The sequence below is a fragment of the Halichoerus grypus genome, chromosome 9, assembly GCF_964656455.1.
Source record: "Halichoerus grypus chromosome 9, mHalGry1.hap1.1, whole genome shotgun sequence".
In the NCBI taxonomy this organism is placed as follows: domain Eukaryota; kingdom Metazoa; phylum Chordata; class Mammalia; order Carnivora; family Phocidae; genus Halichoerus; species Halichoerus grypus.
In genome coordinates, this window is record NC_135720.1 from 129,368,169 (window position 1) to 129,388,167 (window position 19,999).

Below are 19,999 nucleotides of genomic sequence, written 5' to 3' on the forward strand. Positions count from 1 at the left end.
TCCCATTATTTGTTGTTATCAGACATCTGTGTTTTGGCCAGTTTTATGAATATTCTTCAGGCTCAGAGACTCCTGGGGACTGATTCGCAAAATGGAATCACCATCGGGTGGTTTTCTTGCAAAGCAAGAGTTTTATCACTAGATGGCACAATGGCTCTATTTTATTTTCCCCTGCTTTTGTCTTCCCCGTTACCTACCAACGAAGCCTGTAATTTTGGACTCAATTCTGTAGGATATATCTAATGTTCATTTTTTTTTTCCTGATAAAAATACATGTGAGGAAATTAGATATGAGAAAAATCAAGAGCTACATATTATCATTAACAAATTTATCTTTCCAAAGAAGGTTAAGATCATGTTCAGGGGTTATTGGCAAATCAGAAAAATCACATTAATTGCATGATTTTGGTAGGTCGTTAATCTGGACCTGGATTTATGTATTTTTCTCAAATTTGTTATTCTAACTCTTAACACATAATGTTTTTTTTTTTTTTTTAATCTACCAGTTAATGCTTTAGTGACATTTAGTTATCTAGTTGGTCAACTTGTTGGATAAAAGGGAAAACACCAACATAAGGCCATGGGCCTTGTTGTATCATGAGACTTGGTTATAGATTCCTGCTCTGCCATTTAGTATGTGAACTTGGCCAAGTTATTTTCCTTCTGTGATCTTCAGTTTTCTCCTCAGTAAACCGTGACAAGATCTCCTGTTGCATATAATGGGTGTTCAGCAAATACTCGACCTGGCCGGATTCTTCCTCTCGTGTATTGTGTGCACATGGAAGGATGATGTACTTCCAGACTTTGCCCTAAGTTTTGGTAGTAAGTTCAGATACCTCCATTTCAAAGTCAGAGCTGGATCCTGTTTCCATAACAGTGCACAGTGTATTTTTAGAGAGGATCTGTTTCAGGTTCAAACCGTCCCGCTGAACCGTTTGCTTCTTTGGCAAAGGTCCACTGAGGGAATTTCTCAGAGACATACCTCAGTAGAAAAGAGCCTGGTTAGAAAAAAAGAATGGATAAACTTGCCCAGCAAGCGAATTCCTTGCATTCTGCAAACCAAATATGTACAAGATGAGGAAGTCACAGTGGCCAACATCAATTAAATCCCCCGGCGATGGTCATGACTCGCCTCTCAGCTGCACGGAGTCCTCAGCCACCTCAGATCCTCTTGCAAGGGGGCTTCTTGGCTTTGTTTATCGTTCTGCAGAGACAGCTTAGAGTTAAAACCCAGGGAACTGTTGGGCTTTTCAGCTCCAGACTTTCTGACCTTAAAAGCACAGGCCTTTGTACACGGCCTGGTCTGTAGGGGCCACGGAGACGAACATGCCTACGCTCTCAGGGTCTTAAAGAAATTGAGACCGAAGACCAGAGAATGTACCAAACTGATTTTCACAAAACGACACCACTCCCATATCCTTTGCTTCGTTTTTGTGGGAATTGGTGGTGGTGGGTGAGTCCAACTGGTGACGCAAGACACTTGTGTTATCTTTGGTGTGGAAAACAGGAGGAGGGACAGAGACGAGGGGTGGGGGGAAGATGTAGGGTTGAGGGAACAAGTCTTGAGAGACTTAGGACTTCTGAAAGCCCCGTGCGTGTGGACTGATGGGGAAGGGATCAGATCTGGGTCTTCTCCCTGGTTCTGACCCTTGTGCCCATGAGACCTCACGTTAGAGTGAATCTCTTTGTGCCAATTTCTTCTGGAAAATCCATTGGCTCTTTTTGTCTTCTCTTAAATGCAGGTTGAAACTTTCCATGGGACAACATCAGTACAGATCCATCATTCATGGATCTTACTAGACCCAGACCAGTTTGGCATCATGGACCTGACATTTGCCGTATCTGTTAGAGTTCTAAGCTTTGGTCCACCTTTCGATTTCTTATTTGAAGCTCATTTAACTTGGAGACTTTTTGCAAGGTGAAGGAGAAGGGATGAAATGTTCAAATCTAAGGTATAACTTGTTTTTTGTTTTTTTTTTTAACAAGTATTTGGAGGAAATGTGTAAAGCCTGTATGGGTAGTCCTTGTAATAACGTTGATATTCAACTTTTACTCTCAAACCATTTTTCACATTTATAATCTCATTTTATCCTCATAATTTGTCCTTATTTGAGGAAAAAATAAAATGCTTTTTCTTTTTTCTTTTTTTTTTTTTAAATCAAAGCCATTTACTTGGTTAAATACAGGTTATTATGGACAGTGGTTTGGACAGATGCTAATAAGAACAGACCGGAAATGGCCACAGCAGCCTAGTTGCCTGGACTCAGGTGACCCTCAGATGCCTGAAGAGATCCCCTTGGAAACTGATTACTTTCTGCATAACCCATGACTAGATCATTCTTCTTCCACAATGCTTCGGCCTAAGACATTTTCAGAAAGGATGCAAGAGGCCCATATGTGTCCTATTGAGATTTTATTAGAGGGTCAGCCTATTCTCTTCCATCAGAAATATCTTCCTTGTGATGACCATTTTTAGTCCTAAGACTGCCACGCCAGTGTTGATAGAATGCTCATGTCAATAGAAATGCCACCATATTTAATTAAGGTTTTCCCATGAGTGAGCCTCACTAAGCAGACAATTCCTTTCATAAATAAAACCGCATGATTGTCAGAGACTCTTGTTTTCACCTTAACTGGTTGAATGCACGCCACAAATTATCTGGACAGGAAAACTTGCCACGTCAAAGCAAAACATTAAGTCTTCCTAGACATTTTGTGTCCAAAAGAGACCAAAGAAAAGGTGTGATTTTGGTGTCACAGAGATGGGAAGCAGTGTGTTCGGGACATCTGTAGGTTAGGGCGGGCAATATCCCAGTAGCAGACTCGTTGGCTAGGACAGGAAAAGTGGACAGTGTGAATCAGGATTAAGTGAATCAGGAATCTGTTTGTGGTATTTGAGACTGTATTGGGAAAATTACTAAAAGCTTGAACCAAAATTTAGATTACAACAGTGTCCATAAATAAAGACCAGCTCAACATTATGTCAACCCCTTCACAATGGAGGAAACAAGAGGCAGAGATAATAAATCGGTGAATAACCCCCAAAGGATTTTTGCCTGACATTGAAATCTGCACCACTTTATAAACATCACTTTATATCTTAAGGCATTTCTTCCTCAAATGTATATAAACTTTGTCTCCACTAACCATCTCTGGAAGGGGCAGAGGTGGTTAACCGTCAAAGGATTTCGTTACATGCAGAATACAGAATTAAGACGGATCAAGTAGATAAGATTTTTTTTTTTTTGGTCAAAACAATCCCAAAAGTTTATGAAGTAGGCCCTTGAAATAGATTCTGTCACAAGAGCAGGCCTTCTTCCATGAGCTAAAATGAGAACAATCAAGCTAAAAATAAGTACAAATTGTTTTTTTTAAAGAAATATCCATTTAGTGTCTCTATTATTAGAAAATATCAGATGTCAACTGGAGAAATGTATCAAATCATTTGGTAAGTGTCCAGTTTTTTGATGTGTTCCTTTAAGTGTTCTGTAATTATCTTGGCTGTGATTAATCCAGGCTGGACTCATTTCATCTGAAGCTACCAATAACTTGGGCTTTTGATACACTAAAAATTTGGTAAAGAAGGCCCAATCTCTCTAAAATTTCCCAGTCTCACTGCTTTTTGAGTCACAGAGAAACATGGGTTTCACATAGATGTAAATAGCATTTTTTAAGACTATTCCAAAGATCACTCATTGGGAGGGGCTCTTGAGAAAAAGAATTCCCAGGACAAATAAGTGACAAAATTTGCCTCCCATATTCCTTACTTAGACCGTCACAATTCACATGTGCCTATTAAGGACTTTGAAAAGCTTTAAGAACCCTATTTGGCTTTGCTTTATTGCCATGAATCCTCTGAAAAGTTGTCTGTGGCTTTAAGAGAAATCCCGCTGGCTGATTTTGTGGTCTTTGGAAAGCATTTCCAAATGTATTTTTAAAATTTCCACCTGGTGTGCCCATCCCAAAGATCTCTGGCTCAATCATGCCAAATATGAAGTAGGGTTTTAATTATCTAAGTTTTAGCCTAAGTTTTTAACCCCACGGCCCAGGGTTGCTCCTTGCTGGCTTCCGATATATGCTGACCTTCTGGATCCTCAACCTCTGCCCGGCCCAGGGACTTCTGGCCACAGGTGCCTTCCTGGCCCTGTGATGTCATGCTTGGTGGATGTATGTCAGGCATTTTTGTAACTAGCATGCCCTTTTGGGGCTTCCCATTCCCATGTTCTCAGGCTCACATTTGCCATACATGACCCAGGCTCAAGTTAGTCATATTCACTGGGATCTTCATGTAGACTCCAAGGTTGCATCTGGCAAGTGTCATGTGAGAAGTACAAGCTGGATGTCACCACATTTCCAGGGGCCGGGAAGGTCAGGGACAGCTTCCCAAGTGACATGGCATTAGGACAGGACTCTGAAGGGTGTTTCTCCAGGCAGAAGGAGCCACCTCTGTTGAGGAGGAAAAGGATAGAGCCAGATAGCGCAGGGGGAAGAACAACAGAAACCCAGGCGGGGGTCGGGTGAAGTGGGAGACAGCAGAAGGGGGGCCTGGAAGGTGCATAGACACCACATGGAAGAGCCCTTACCTGGGCACATGAACTTGACTTTTATCCTAGAGTCAGAGGGAGCCATTGAAACTTCTGGATAAAGAAAAGCACACCTCCGTCTGAGATGAGAGGGAAGGAGAGCCATGCTCCGGCTGCTCCCCCATCATTCCAGTGTCCCCTTTGTGCTATTCGAGGGAAGACCAAGGGCTTCTGGCTTCTGGTCAGACTCCTCCTCCTGATCCCACGTAGTATTGCTACTTATCTCATGATCTTGAGAAACTTACTTCATCTCACAAAAATCTCAGTTTCCCCGTGTATGAAAGGATTGCAAAAACTACCTCGTTGGGGACCCAGTTCTTGTGAGGGGACGAGTTCCACACTCCTCAAGCAGCTGTGCTGTTGGAAGAAGACACGGCTATCCACCATTTGCACTGATGTGGATGGAACTGGATGGGATTATGCTGAGCGAAATCAGTTAGTCAGGGAAAGACCATTATCCTATGGTTTCACTCATATGTGGAATATAAGAAATAACGCAGAGAATCATAGAGGAAGGGAGGGAAAACTGAATGGGAAGAAATCAGAGAGGGAGACAAACCATGAGAGACTCTGTACTCTGGGAAACAAACCGAAGGTTGCTGGAGGGGAGGTGGGTGGGGGGATGGGGGCAACTGGGGGATGGGCATTAAGGAGGGCACATGATGTGATGAGCACTGGGTGTTACACACAACTGATGAATTATTGAACACTACATCTGAGACTAATGATGTACTCTATGTTGGCTAATTGAATATAAAAATAATAAATAATAATTAAAAAAGACACGGCTGCAGACAGACCTGGGAGAGCCGTGCCCTTGGCCATCACTCTGCTCTGCTGGATACAGAGACATTGATGGACGTGCGGCTGGCTCAGCTGTGTCATCCCTGAGCCCACACGGCCCGAAGTGCCCACGACGGACAGGATCCTGCCCCTCCTGTGCTTTCCCTTCTTGAGCTGCTGGGTTAGTCTGTTTGCCATGAGCCCCTTACCTCTGCTCTCTTCAGCAGCATTAGCCTTAGCTTTAGCTGTCGTCAGGAGAAAAGCAGCCACCTGGGCTGGCTCTGGGAGCAGGACTCCTGAAACCCAATCTGCCCAATTACCTCCCATGCAGAGGAGACAGTCAGAGGGAGGTGAAACCCATTAACCCCAGTCTGGCTGTTTTCACCTAAAGTTGGAAAATCTCAATTCCCTCATGGCTTTCCCCTTTCTTCTTTCTGAAGTTCCTTAATTGGGGGAGGGAATGCCTGATGGGAATTGTCTGTAATAGTTCTTACCTGGACGCTACCTGGGGCCCAAGGTGTTGAAAATAAGCAAAAGTAGACTCTCATCTGAGAGAGTTTATTTTAAACTGTAAGACATTTAGTAAATGGTTATTACTAGCCAACATTTTATTTATGTGCCTTCTGTCCTAACATTTTATTTATGTGCCTTCTGTCCTTACCTTGTCTCTACCTGTCGGGATTTTATAAAATTGATTTGAACCCCAGGGCGCCTGGGTGGCTCAGTTGGTTGAGCATCCAGATCTTGGTTTCGGTTCAGGTCATGATCTCAGGGTCGTGGGATCGAGCCCTGTATCAGGCTCCATGATCAGTGGGGAGTCTGCTTGAGATTCTCCCTCTCCCTCTCCCCCTCCTGCTCACCCATGTACCCTCTCTCTCTTTCTCTAAAATAAATAGATAAATCTTAAAAAAAATTGATTTTAACCCCTTGACCCAGACTCTCTTTCTGCACTAAAGGCCTTGTTTCATTCTCTCCTCATGTGGTAGCTTTTTTATCATGCGTCCATTTGGTCCCTTGTCCCTGCATTTTCCACTTCCTTCAGGCATGACACCCACCATGGCCCTACTCCAGGGGGCGCTGTTCCTGGACTTGGTTTCTGGGGAAGACCTTGAGTAGGCTCTGAGTTATGGGGAAAAAAAGCCAATGGAGAAGGAGGGAAAGTGACAGAGGGAGGGAAGGAGAGAGAGACAGAGAGGGAGGGAGAGCTAGAGATAGGGAGAGAAGGAGAGGGAAGGGGAGGAAGAGAGAGAGGGAGAGGGAGGAGTAGAGAGATTGTTGGAGGAAAGTCTCAAAGGGGAACAGGAAGGATAGCAAATAGCCTCCAGAAGGTCACACAGGGTGGGAGAGGGCGAGAGTCTTGACCTGCTAAGGCTTCTCTTGCAATGGCAGGGAAGAAAGGCGTATAAGACTGTGTGTGGCTGTGGGAAAGTACATACCACCGATACATTATCTATGTCACATGATTATGAAATCACCACATACCCTCCCGGGGAGAATGGTGCTCTCTCCTTCTCGGTAAGAAGGAAGAGCCGCGGAGCTAGTGTGGGTCATGTGCTTAGTTTAGTGCTTCTTGCTGTTGGCTCCTGCTGTGGCTATTGATTATGCATTTTCTGGCCTTCTGGGGCCCTGGGGTAATTTTCATAAAGCACATTGCAAGTCTACATTTCCATTCTTATACGCCCCAGAAGCCCAAATCCTGCTAAAATCTTAAAGGCTGTATTTTACCTCTTCGACTTCCCTACTGATTAATTGCATTTATAATGAAATATCAGATCTTTCAAATCACCTTGATACCAGCAGGATTGTCAGAATACCTTCCTGGATTTATAAATAGGTATTTAGAGGCCTTCGAAGGCTAAACAGTAAGCAACCTAAACGTAGCTAGATCAATAAATAATTTATGGCACAAATCATTTGTTTTTAGTAGAAATTGGTGGGAAGTTTCTCAGGAATGGTCTCTGCAGTGCGCAAAACATTTTCCTTTTGTTTTATTACGAACAATAAACTGCCTAAAACTGCGCTAAGACTTTTGGGATACATCAGAGCCATATTTTATGGGCTGGAGATTAGATAACAGTATCCTATCCGTGGTCAGTTTCTTGAATTTGACAACTCTACTGTGGTTATATAGGAGGGTACCTTCGTTCTCAGGCAAACACTGCTCTACCCAGGGGTAAAAGGACATCTCTCAAGTAGTTCAGGGGAAAAAATATGCAGAGGGGGGAATCTGGCTACATGGACTTAGCAGGATTCTTGCTGAACTTGGATGATACAGAGACAAACACAGAAGCCCAAATGTCAAGGCCTAGTTGGGAAGAGTTCAGAAGAGCCTGGATTCAAGTTTGGTCAAAGAGAATTTGTATCAAATGGCCAGTGATGGTTTATAGAGAGAATAATGTGAATTGAGTTGAATGGCCAGAGTGAGTTACCACCTGCAATTAGAGCCTTTTATTCTACACACCCTTTGCTACTAAGACTGTCCTTGACCAAATATTAGTCAGGCTCCTCTGAGCCCTCTTTTCTACTAGGCTTTAAAATAGGCCCCTTTCCTGTATTTGGCCCACCCAGGCTAGACTTAGCAAAGAATCCTGCTAGGTCATCTGGCAAGAGTCCGCTATTTTTGACATGACCTCTGAGTAATATCCATCCACACTTCCCCTCCGACCCCACTCCTTGGGTGTAAATCCTCACGTGTCCTTATCATGTTCAGAGGTGAGCCCAGTCTCTCTCCCCCTACTCTAAGTCTTGAAAAAAGTCTTTTGTACCATTTTAACAAGTGTCAGAATCATTTTCTCCTTAACAGCATGCATTAGGTCCCAGGTCTTATTTTTACAGAGATGCTAAGACGGGTCCCAGCTTAGAATGAAAGTGCTTACGGATCCAACAGGGAGAGTGCATGTGCCATGAAGAGACAGCCATGCAAATAGAAAAATGACAAGAGCAAAAGTAACAGTGGTAGGAGTCAGTTGCTGTGAGAATCTAGAAGACAGAAACATTTACCCTGAGCAAGAAAACTGAACTGTGTGCTAAAGAATGTGTAGAATTTTGCCAAGTAGAGAAACAGAGGAAGGAGTATTCCAGGAACAGAACTTTGAATGGGGATCTTCCAATGTCTCGGCTCAGCCAAGTGATTCTGCCGGTAGGGTTTCCAAGTACTGTTTGGGGGTCCCCCTCAACTCACTCTATGGGGACACACAGCTCCTGTGCCCACCCTTGGAAAGCAGGTGCCCTGGCACCTGGAGGCCTTGTCCCCAGGATCATGCTCATTTCAATGACCCACGTGCAACAACGCCCCACCTTTGCTATTATAGAGGGATTTACTAAAAAGGAACTTCAGCCCTTCAGCTTTAAATGTCAGAAAGAAATGTTCCTCTTTTTCTTTAAAAATACTATCTTTCTTTTGGTTCTTCTGAAAGCTACTGAGAAGACCAAAGGGGGTGAAGTAGGGAAGGAAGAGGGAAAAGAGAAAGCTTGGCACCAGGGCCTGGAAAATGAGTCCCTACGTGTGGAAAATGTTTTTGCATTTTCTCCTAGGCAGGACTTGAAGCAAAGAAATCTTACAGAAAAGCACATGGAAAATTCAAGCAAAATATTTTTAGCTAGTTGACCTTTTTGTAAGAGTAGTATCTCCTTTAAAAGGAAAAATTATCAAAAGAATGTTTTGGTACTAATACTTGGAAGGGAGGCAGGAGCAGGAATAAGCCAGAGGTAAAAATATCCAAGTTTGGGGTATACATTTGTGGGGCCTGGGCTCACAGCACACCTCATCTTTCTGGACTGGACGGTCTGGAACTCTTTTCTCTTGAATCTGGTGGAACGACATCCCTTGCCTGTTGGAATGTGCCTCAGGACCATTTCTCCATTCTCAAAATTTTCCCTTACAGCTCCCTCCCTCCTTCTTTCTCATTTTTCTTTACTGTATTCAGGAAAAAGCAGCACCTGGGAGGTGGTGAAGCTTCTTATTAGAAGCCCAGACTCGAGAGTCACAATGGCCTGAATCTGAGTCTGGACTCTGCTACTTACTATATGCATGATCTTGGGTAAATTACTTAATTTCTCTGGGCTTCTGTTTCCTTATCTGTAAGGTGGGAAGGGTAGTAGTAGCCACCTCACTGGGTGGCTGGGATGGTTAGGGATGGTTAAAGGAGAGAAGAGTACAAGGGAATTCTCTGGAGAAAGAGAGGAGCTCACTAGAAACCTACTGATTGACTGTCTGCTCAAGGGGCGAAGAGTGTAAGATAAGCCAGCTGCTGGGGACGCCCCATCCAGCCCTCATGGGATTTTCATACTTTCCAGTGTCATTCCAGTACTCCCTGACTTGATTCTGTTGTACCTGGCTGGATTGCTCCAACAGAATAAACTCGAGCTAATCCCACTCCGTGTTCTGCAAAATTCTGTGATAACAGGTTCTTTCTCAAAATCCTCCACTGCCCCTGAAATAAAGCCAACTCCAAGTAAAATTATGATGCCTATAGGGCTTCGCTTTGGTATTGCTTTGTTTTTGTTCCTCTCTACCTCCTCTTTCTCTAGGTTTCCCATCTCTGTTTCTTCCCTGCCCTGCTAAAATCCCAAGTACCCAGAGGTCTAGACACCTTTACTGCAACAGCCTGCCCAGTTCTGCCTTCTTCCTTGTTTTCCAGGATGGTCTGTCCTGGGGATGGCCTTCCCTCAATCTCATTTCCTGGGGCAGGAAATCCACAGGTGACCAATCCACAGGTGACCACATGAAGGGTCTTCTTTCCTGTGCCTCTCTTGTCATTTTGATTTCCAAGGCACGTCTCTACTAGTGAAAGAGTGACACATTTCCAGCCCACCCCCAGTGGTACCCATCATGGAGGGAATTCCCTGTTCTTCCTGGTGGTTAGGCTGGCTCCAGCCATACCAGGGTCACGACTCTCAAGAGGCCCACTGCTGGATAGAGGGAGTGGGCTGCAGGGCTGAAAGCCAGACAGGTCACACAGCAGAGGTGAGAGCATGGGCAGGCCATCTTACAGGCAGAGATCTGGTTGTCCCGGGTGTTCTATTAGCCCAACTTTGCTGTTCGGAGCAATTCTTGGAATGGATACAGTCTTTTCCTTTTCTCGGAAAGTGTTGTTGAACTCACTTGGGTGTGGAAAACAGTGAGCTTCCAAGACTTGCGTGCTGTGATTTCAAGGGCTCTGTGGGGTCTAGACTTTCTGTGTATATTAACATTCTTTCCTCTTTAACCAGATAGGGATTCCCAAACCTTTCTTTCCAAACCCAGCAAGACCAGCTGCACCTCCACTGCCCCTCCTACCTGACCCCCTCACTCAGCCAGTGACCTTGCCTCATCCACAGGACCCCTCAGCTACCCTCACCTGCCTTCTTTCTTTACTTGTCTGTCCCTCCTGCCTCTCCCCTCTTTTCAGAACCCATGTTTTCCTCTGCCTCTTGGAGGCTAATGCCCTAGTCCTAACCTTGACTTTGAGTCCTCCTGCAAACCCCACTGACTTTGTTCTATTATCTGTGTCTTCTCTTGTTTGTCTTGGGATGCTCTCCCGACAGATTATTATGAATAGTCTCACATCTTTGCAGTCTTCTTGAGTGGGAAAAACCTATGTCCCTTCCTCCTTTGAACTCCTGCACATCTTCCTTTCCCTGCCGGTGGCCAAGGTCGTAGAGGTGGCATTTCCACTCACAGCCCGCACTTGCTGGGAACTCTTATCCTCTCTCTGACTTCCACCACCACAGGCTTCCTGGATGCCAAGCCCAAAGCACTGTGGGTCACTGTCCTCCTCCATCCCTGATGCACTGTAGTGTCCCCTTCTTGAAACTTTCTCTTTCCCCACTTCAGTGGCACCTTCTCCATTGTGATTTTTTGTTTCTAACTCTTGATATCATTCTGTTTTCTTTACTGACATCTTGTTCTTATCTCCCCCACCAGCTGCACCCCTGGAAGTGGGAATGATGTTCGTAGGCATGTGCTTGTCCGATGGCTTACCATTCGTCCATTCTCATTGGTTACTGCCTGTGCCTTACTGGTTATTTCATATTCAGAATATCAGTCTTTGCCTGGGAGTCCTTTCTCCTGGATACCTCAAACTCACAACAGAACAAAGAGAGGAGAAGTTCTGGGGCAGCACCCACAAGCCGGGGGACGCAGCTACCGTGAAGGACTTCTCATTTGGCTCACTCAGTAAGAATCCCTTTAAGACCCTGCTCCAGAGCCCAGGTAATACAAAGTCTTTCTTCCCACTTCCCGCTCCCAATGGAGGTTGCGTCTTCCTCTTCTTTGTGCTCCCACAGCACTTTGTTTGGGTCTGCAATTACACACAATTACTAATAAACATTCTGCTCTTTATTATAGTTATTTGCATATATCTATCCTCATCCCTGGAACTGTTGGCTTTTTCACTCCCTTTAGTGATGGCCAAACCATCTTGCATATAACAGGCATAAGATAAATGTTGCTCAATTCAACTGCACAGGAACTATTGCTCTGGAAGGCACTGGTGATTTCATCACTGGACTCGTTTGAACACGCGGGCAGTATTGAACTAATCCAGGGATGCCTGCGTGAGTTCCAGCAGCAATAGACAGACAGCTAATGATGTGTTTTTCCAGAGCCAGAGATGCTGACTGGGACCCTGGATCTGGACTGTGGTTTAGAAATGACACCTAGGTTTGCTTCCTGGGGTCTCTTTGCCACCGAAGTCACTTCCCAGGATAGATTGTCTGCACCCCCGGGGATGGGAGTGGACGAGAGGCTTTGTGTCAGGAGAGAAAATGGTGGTGGGGCATCTAAGTTCTCTTCTGAGATCATTCTCATCCAGCCCCATCCTACAGGCCTCACTCAGGCTGATGCACAAGAATCCTGTTTGGAATCCAAAGTCTAGAGATTGCAGCACATGACAGCTCACCCACAGTACCGTGTGGGTTGTTAGTGGCTAGGCCTCGAATTCCTAAACTTTGGACGACCCTATGCAGACAGGGGGTTGTCTAAGAGACATAAAGATAAGGGGCACTCCAGGATCCTACCCTGGAGAGCTGGACTAGAGCACATATCAGCTCATCAAGATTGCAGAGCCTGAAGTGACAAAGAAAAGGAACAGAATAATCAGGAATTCGCCCTCGTGAAGGGAGGCAATGGCCAAAATAATGACCTGTAACACATCGTGGGGGCATTGGCTGTACAGGACCCCGGGGCTGGGCAGACTGTCCACGTAACTATGAAGAAGCTGTCTCCACTAGATAGCTGATGGCACATCAGGACGTCACCCAGGAGTAGGGGCCTGGGGTGCAGGGGAGATCAGCACTTTCTCATAGGGTAGCTCTAGTGTGGGTCCCTGACGGGAAGCTTTTGATTGCTGAGGCCTCCATCTCAAAGACAGTCATCTCGAATAAGCACGTTGCCCACTACACAGCTCGATACAGAGCCAGGCCACCCCACCCATGGAGGTCCCCTTTCAGAAAGCCCCCAGTGCCAAACATAACTGACCATTCGAGTGACCCTGCTTTTCCCTTCCTGCGCTTTCCTCCCTGCTCTTGTTTTAAATTCGCCAATAAAATGTGAACTTAAGAAACCTTAGGCTTTGACCCCACTGAAGCGAAACCCCAGGTCTGTGAGCTCTCTCTCTCTCTCTCTTTCTTCCCCCCACATCCCGCACAACCTCAGTGTGTGGTCTTGGGCACGCTGCTGTGTACCCTCCAGGACTTGTGAGTAATAAACCTTGTTTTTTCAAAGTTCCTCTGTGGTGGTTGCTGAGGTGCATCTTGCAATCATAACAAGAACCACGGAGGGCCAGTCCGGCCACAACACTGGCTCAGGCCAGGGAGCCGTCGGTGGGGGCTGTGGCAGCAGCAGGGGGCCCGGTGGGGGCCACAGGAGAACGGATCTGAGAGCGTCTCTCACCCCGGACAGGCTGAGGCTGACCCAGCCTCGAGAGAGCTTCTCCTTGCAGTGAGAAACTTAACCCCTGAGTAAAGCAAGCCCATCAGGATTCCTTAAGGCAACCAGGAAAATGAGAAACAGAGGGAAAAGGGCTATGGGAAGGGAGAAAACAGGTGGCTCAGAGTCTACCCTGTGTGTTTCATTTGATTTTTGTCGGAGCCAGAAAATGGTTCAAAGCAGGAGAGCCCCAGCCTCTTTCCCTATTAGACTCCAGAGACCTTGCCTTTTAAAATCTTGTCGTGTCTATTTAAAAGGTTCTGTGGAAGAATAGAATAGCATAAAAAAAAACCCATTCTGCCTCTAAGCCGAAAGTAGTCAATTTTTATCAGCTTCCAGAAGGTTCCTTTTTGAATCATCTGTTAATCACCTTTATTTCAGGAACTTGGAATAGGTAACATAACTACAGAGGACTCATTGGAAGCCACAGAGGGGACTTGTAGGTCAATGGGGAAGATAGGCACAAACCACCACTCCTCCCCCAGGCACCCCAGGGCAGAACCTTCCAGGGTCTCCTTTGGAGCTTTCCCGTCAAGAATCTACTCCTGTTCTTGGCCTGGCTGCCCCGAGGGCGGGGTGCAGGAGGCCTGGGAAAGGAAGAAAACCAGATTGCAACACCACTTGTTTTGTTTCTAACACCCCCCCGCCCCCTTTTCCCCACTCGAGTTTGGGCACTCATGGGTACCATGTGTTCTCATACAAAGGCACAAATAGATCTGTTGTGTGTTCCCCGTGTACCTGACTCTGTTACCTGACATCGGGGAGGGCTTGTTTTCTGGGATGCCTACAGCTGCACACATTCCTTTCTGGGGTGAATGCTTTGTATAGACATAAACAGCCAGCTAAGCTGCAGGGAATAAACCTGTAGCTGGCTTTTCTTTCTTTGGAGCTACATTCCTGCCGAGATAAATATACAGAAAGACAGACAGATTATAAAGGAGGAAGGACGCCGTGTCAGCATGAGGGCTCCAAAGAGAACAAAAGGGTTATCGTGTGCAGAGGCCGAAAATAGAATATAAAGCTCTCAGGGCTGGGGAAACTGTGGACGCCTCCCGGGGAACCACCTGCAAAAAAAAAAAAAAAAAAAAAAAAATTCTGAGCCTCCCAGGAAAACAAGCCCTGGTTTGACTTGAGTGAAAGCAAAACTTGAAAATCCGTGTTGAGTAATGCCAGAGGATAGAGGGGAGAGAAGCCATGGCCTTCAAGTTTTGGTCTGAGCAAGGCACCTTGGCCTTGGGCGTAGGGCTTGTTTCGAGGTTGCCCCAGTTCGATGCAGTGAAGTCGGGAGCAGGTGGGAGCCTGGGGCAGGTCTCTGAAATGGGCCCTGCTAACCACTCAGAGACACGGTAGGAGAGCTGCCAAGGAGTGCGTGTTTCTAAAACAATATATGGTAGATTGATTTTGCATTTAAGACCCTTTATAAAAGCAGATGCTCTCTCCCAGCCCCTTCAGGTTTTTGGCAAGCTTGCTAGAACCAGTGGACCAAGTCGAGGCTGTCTTCAGCTCTGACTTTGTGCAGCATACCTGCTCCTTTGCAGACGAAGCTGCTAATGAAAACTATGCTGAACAAAGGTGATTTCTCCTTTCAGGTTCTATTTCAATGGGTAGTTAACCTTGGAGTCCACCAACTCTGTACCTAGGTTCAGGTTCCTCCCCCCTCCCCAGCACTTCCATTTACCATCCAATCCTTTAATTAGCATACATTTTGTTTAGAGGCCACAAGCTGGTTTCAGAACCAGTTGGCCGCCTGCCCTCCTGTGACGGAGACAGCCTACTGAACCGCCCTAAGGACGCTCAGCTGAGTGCAATGGGTCGGGTGAGACAGATCCAGGGAAGGAAGGTGCCCCTTAAGAAACCTCAGCCTTCTGATGAACGTAATAATGAAGCCATGATGCCTCTCAGAGGGTCTTTGGGCTCTGCTGCTAGCTTCTCCAAACAGAAGCCCTCAGCTAGACAATCAAGCCCGGTACCTCTTCATCAGTGTACCAGGGCTGAGTGCCAGGATCCGTGCCCTTCCCGGGGAAAATGGCTTCAATTCTAAACACCCGTCATCGAAGCTCTTCTACTTGCTATATTAAAATCTGCCCTGTTTGTTCTATACTCCCGACACCTCTTTTGTCAAATTTTAATTAGCGCCTGTGAGTTTGAGCCAAACATCCTCCAGCAAGTATCCCTCACCCCGTACTAACCCTGCCTTCCATGTAGATCCACACAGACCAGCGGTGTTCACTGATGCCGAGTGAGTATCTGCCTGATGCTGTTGAATTTTGGAAGTGAGGCAGATGCCTTCAGTCACTCATTCATTCATTTGTTCACACATAAATTAATTTTGAGCATCTAGTATGTACCAGTCACTGGTCTGTTGAGATACCTGAACAACAAAACTTGTTGCCTTGAAAGCTCACATTGTAAGGGAAGGAGGGGAGTGTGGGAGACAGATAGTAAACAATAAAAAATAAGTAAATTGTGTGGCACATTAGAAGTCATAGAAACAAGGGGCGCCTGGGTGGCATAGTTGGTTAAGCGTTTGACTCTTGGTTCTTGGTTTTGGCTCAGGTCATGATCTCAGGGTGGTGAGATTGAGACCCACCTTGGGCTCTGCGCTCAGCAGGGAGTCTGCTTAAGACTCTCCCTCTCCCTCCACCCCTCCCCCACCATGTGCATGCATGCTCGCTCTCTCTCTCTCTCTAAAATAAATAAATCCTAAAAAAAAGAGAAGTTATAGAGACAAAATAGAAGCAAAATTAGAGCAGATAAAGGGGGATCTGGTGTGCAGGTGGAGTGGAGAAAGGAAAACTGTAAAAAATTTTTACTGAACAAAATTTTACTGAACAAGTGAGAAAAATGACAAATGAGAATTTCTATTCCTTCTTATGAAGAGTTGGTCTTGCCAATAAACAAGTATTGGGACATATCACTGTCTGTAGAATTAAATCTTACATTCTGCAGATACTTATATTTATTCATAAAACAATATTCAGAATATCATTTTATAATTATATGTGCATTATATATGTATACACAGATACATAATAATACATGCTATGATTTAATTAAAAATGTACCCTCGAGGAGCTTTGATACCTCTTCCAGATCTGGAGGATATAGATTCCCGTATATATGAAATTTCTAGTTCCCCACGTAGTCTTTTTGTTTATTCAGGAAGAGCTTTCTGACCTGATCAACTCACTTAGTCAACTTGGTGACATGAGCAGCAGAGGCAACTCCCACTTTTGACCCTGTCCTGCTGACCAAGCTTAAAGCTACTTCATGTTGGCCTCCAGCCCAAGATGGCTTTTGGGAACAGAGGGAATTCCAGGCAGTGGGGCTGGTACAGTCGCGCTCCCCATAAAGGAAGAAGGTGCTGGGGAGCAGGGCTATTGCCCCCACATCTCCTTGCACACTTCATTCAGCTCTGAGCCCCAAGTCAGACCCCAGTTTCTGGTTTCTCTGAAAGTATTTGGTGCACAAATAAGCAAATTGGGGATAAGGAATGTCCAGTCATTGTTCGAGGATTTTCTGGAATTTGGAGCATTGTGATTTTTGTTGTTTAGAAAGGCTTTGGTTGCCTGTTTATCATACAGTGCAGGCTCATGAATAACTTCCTGGGGGCCTGGCCCACATTCTTGGTCCCGTTGGCGTCTCTTGCGCAGCAAGGCTCACTCAGGGCGTCTTCCCAACATCCTGTCTGAGAATGACCTTCTTTTCTCCACTTACTAAGCTCCGAGTCCTTATTGAAATGACCTCCTGCACAGGAAGACCCACTGTGGCGCCTGGCAAGAGAAAACAGTTCTGGTTTCTAGGAAGTTAGATCACACACACACACACACACACACACGCACACGACATCTCGTTCAGAAAAGGCAAAATGTTTGTGTTCCTCTGCGGGCCTGATACGGAAAACTAGCGGACATTCCAGCAACGTACAGAACAGAGGTGAAGGCAGGTGCAGGGAGCCCAGATGGAAGCCAGGGAACACAACAAGCCTCCTGTCCACAGGCTCAGCAGCCTCAGTGACCCCACCGGGCGGATATGGCCGCTTAAACAAAGCCAGGGGCATGCGTGCGTGTATCTGTGGGGACGTTCAGGTTTAAAAACGACCCACTGGAAAGCCTGCAAAGCCTTAAGCATTTCAGAGAAAAATAACCATGGAATTTATCTTAACATCTAGGAAGAAGTTTGCTCTTGCCAGACATGTTCAAAAGCGGTCAGGTTTTTTTCACCTTTACCAGTGAGAGTGAGGGGAACCCCAAAGAAAGGGGCAGGTATGTTCTTTAAAGTCATTATAGTTCAGGGCCCCTGAGTGGCTCTGTCGGTTGAACCTCCGACTCTTGATTCCGGTTCAAGTCATGACCTCGGGATTGTGAGATGGAGCCCGGCATAGTCAGGCTCGGAGCTCAGCGGGGAATCTGCTTCTCTTTCTCCCTCTGCCCCTCCCCCTACTCGTGCTCTCTCACTCTCTTTCTCTCTCTAAAAAAAATAAATAAATCATTAAAAAATAAATTCATTGTAGGTCTTAAATGAGACCTGCTTGAACATGAAAAAGAGCTTTTAGGAGCCCTCTCTCTCTGGTACAATGATACAATTTTGGAAATAAGACCTTACCCTAAATCGGGAATTACAGTTCTGCATTATGACCGACAGATGACCCAACAAATGACCAAGGGCAAGGCACAGCTCTTCTATGGTCAGCAGAATCCTTATAAGACGAGTTTCTTGTACATGATCTTTACAAAGGTCTTTACGAAGGATGCCTGCCCTCCTCACCCACCCAGAGAGGGAAATGCGGCACCCCAGAGAGGGGTGAGGAAGGCAGGTATCACGGGCAGGTGACCTGTGCAGTGGTCCGGAGTCCACTCTCAGAAGAGCCCCACACCTTCTGGTTTAACACTCTGCTGTCACCATCTTGAAATTCTTAATAATATTGTCTTTCAACTCGTGTTTTGTAAACGAAGTCCAATGGGATAGAGAAACATGCATGTGAGCTGAGTGGTTACACGCAGTATGGATCTCCATTGGTTCTTGTTCTTACTGCCCATCTATGTGTACCATTTGAGATGCCCCATGGGCACGGAATTCCACAGGATCCAGGACGTGTCTGAGTCCAGGAAAGACTCAAAGCAAATACAAGGCAAGCATGCCTATGACTAAGGTGGGAGCAGGGAAGAAGGAGGGGACACTGACAGTCCGAGTGAACACAGAATTTACTCCACTCCAGAAAGAAAGCAGTGGTCTTCTGAGAAACACAGATGACCACGGAACCCGGTCATGTCCTTCCTTACTGTTGTTGCTTCCCTGTGCTCTCCAAGCACTTCGGCTGAAAATGAAGACACAGAAGGAAATGGAAAGATGGAGCAAATGATACTCCTTTTTCTTTTCAGTTCTTTCTTATTCACCAGTAAGCCAGAGGTATAGGCTGTTGGTGCCATGTGTGTATATCATGAAATGAAATAAAAACAGTTGAGTTAGTTTTTTTAATAGCATTTCCACTGTTTCCGTAAGAACAAAATGAACTCAAAATATGAATTATATAATTTTGGTGATTCTGCATGTGAGTTACATGCTCTTAGATTTGCATTTAAAACTGGAATTAAAAAAATAAAACTGGCATTGCACATGTAAAAAAGAATGGTAAAATTCGTGTTAATAATTAAAATGTTTCATTTTTCTGTATTAGAAGGACATTAAATAACAAGTAATAAAAATACCATGGCAGGTTTGAGAGATTGAAGAAGAAAAGAAAAAGCACTATATTATAGTATCTTTTTTTAAATTCATTTTTTATTTTATCTATTTTATTAATTTTTTAAAAGATTTAATTTATTTATTTGAGAGAGTGAGAAAGCATGAGCGGCAGAGAGGGGCAGAGACAGAGAATCTCAAGCTACTCCTCGCTGAGAGCAAGGCCCAACGTGGAGCTCAATCTCACGACCCTGAGATCATGACCTGAGCCAGAATCAAGTGTTGGATGCTTAACCGACTTAGCCACACAGGCACCCCTATATTGTAGTATCTTTGACAACATTTGTCCCCTTGCTTTTAAACAATTTTCATTTTGCCCTGGGCCCCACCGAATAGGTAGCTGGTGATAAATATAAATGTCTGCAGAAACACCTAGCGTGGTTGTTAGACTCAACCCCGATCATGGATTCGTATAGTTCAGCTCTACTAGTGTTCACATCACATTTAGTTAGGATTTCATTTTAGTAATTGTCTGTGTTTGCATTCCCCCAGAAGTGTACCCTGACATAAAGATTTGAGTTGAAGTAATGTATTTGGGAGATGATCCCTGAAAACACCAAGAAGGGGAGAGAGAGGGGGGAGGAGAGAGATGGAGAGAAGGAGAGAGAGAGACAGAAAGAGAGAGGGACAGAGAGAGAGAGAGAGAGGGAGAGAGAGAGAGGGAGAGAGAGGGACAAGAAGAGAGGGGGGAGAGAGAAAGAGAGAGAGAAGGAGAGAGAGAGAGAGAAGGAGAGAAAGAGAGGAGAGAGAGAGAAGGAGAGAGAGAGAGAAGGAGAGAGAGAGAGAAGGAGGCCAATTAACAGTGTGCTATCAAACTAGGTACCACTGGGGGAACTAGAATTCGATCCTGCTGGGACCCCCATGAGAGAGTGATATCCCACAGTCACCCCAGATGAAGACCGAGGAAACTGGGGTGTTTGTCTTTCAACTTTCCATCTGTCATTAGTAGAAGGCTATTCCTGGGAGCATTAATTCTCTATCA

The 19,999-nt window shown here is 45.4% G+C and overlaps 1 protein-coding gene across 1 annotated transcript in view; it reads left to right on the top strand.

Moving 5' to 3' along the window:
• TMEM170B (transmembrane protein 170B) overlaps positions 1-2,615 on the top strand; it is a 38,567-nt gene extending 35,952 nt beyond the window's left edge. The window contains exons 4-5 of the transcript XR_013441412.1: positions 1,743-1,952; positions 2,165-2,615. The gene's annotated coding sequence lies outside the window, so the exon portion shown is untranslated. The remainder of the gene's footprint in view (positions 1-1,742; positions 1,953-2,164) is intronic.
• The last annotated feature ends 17,384 nt before the right edge of the window (positions 2,616-19,999 follow it).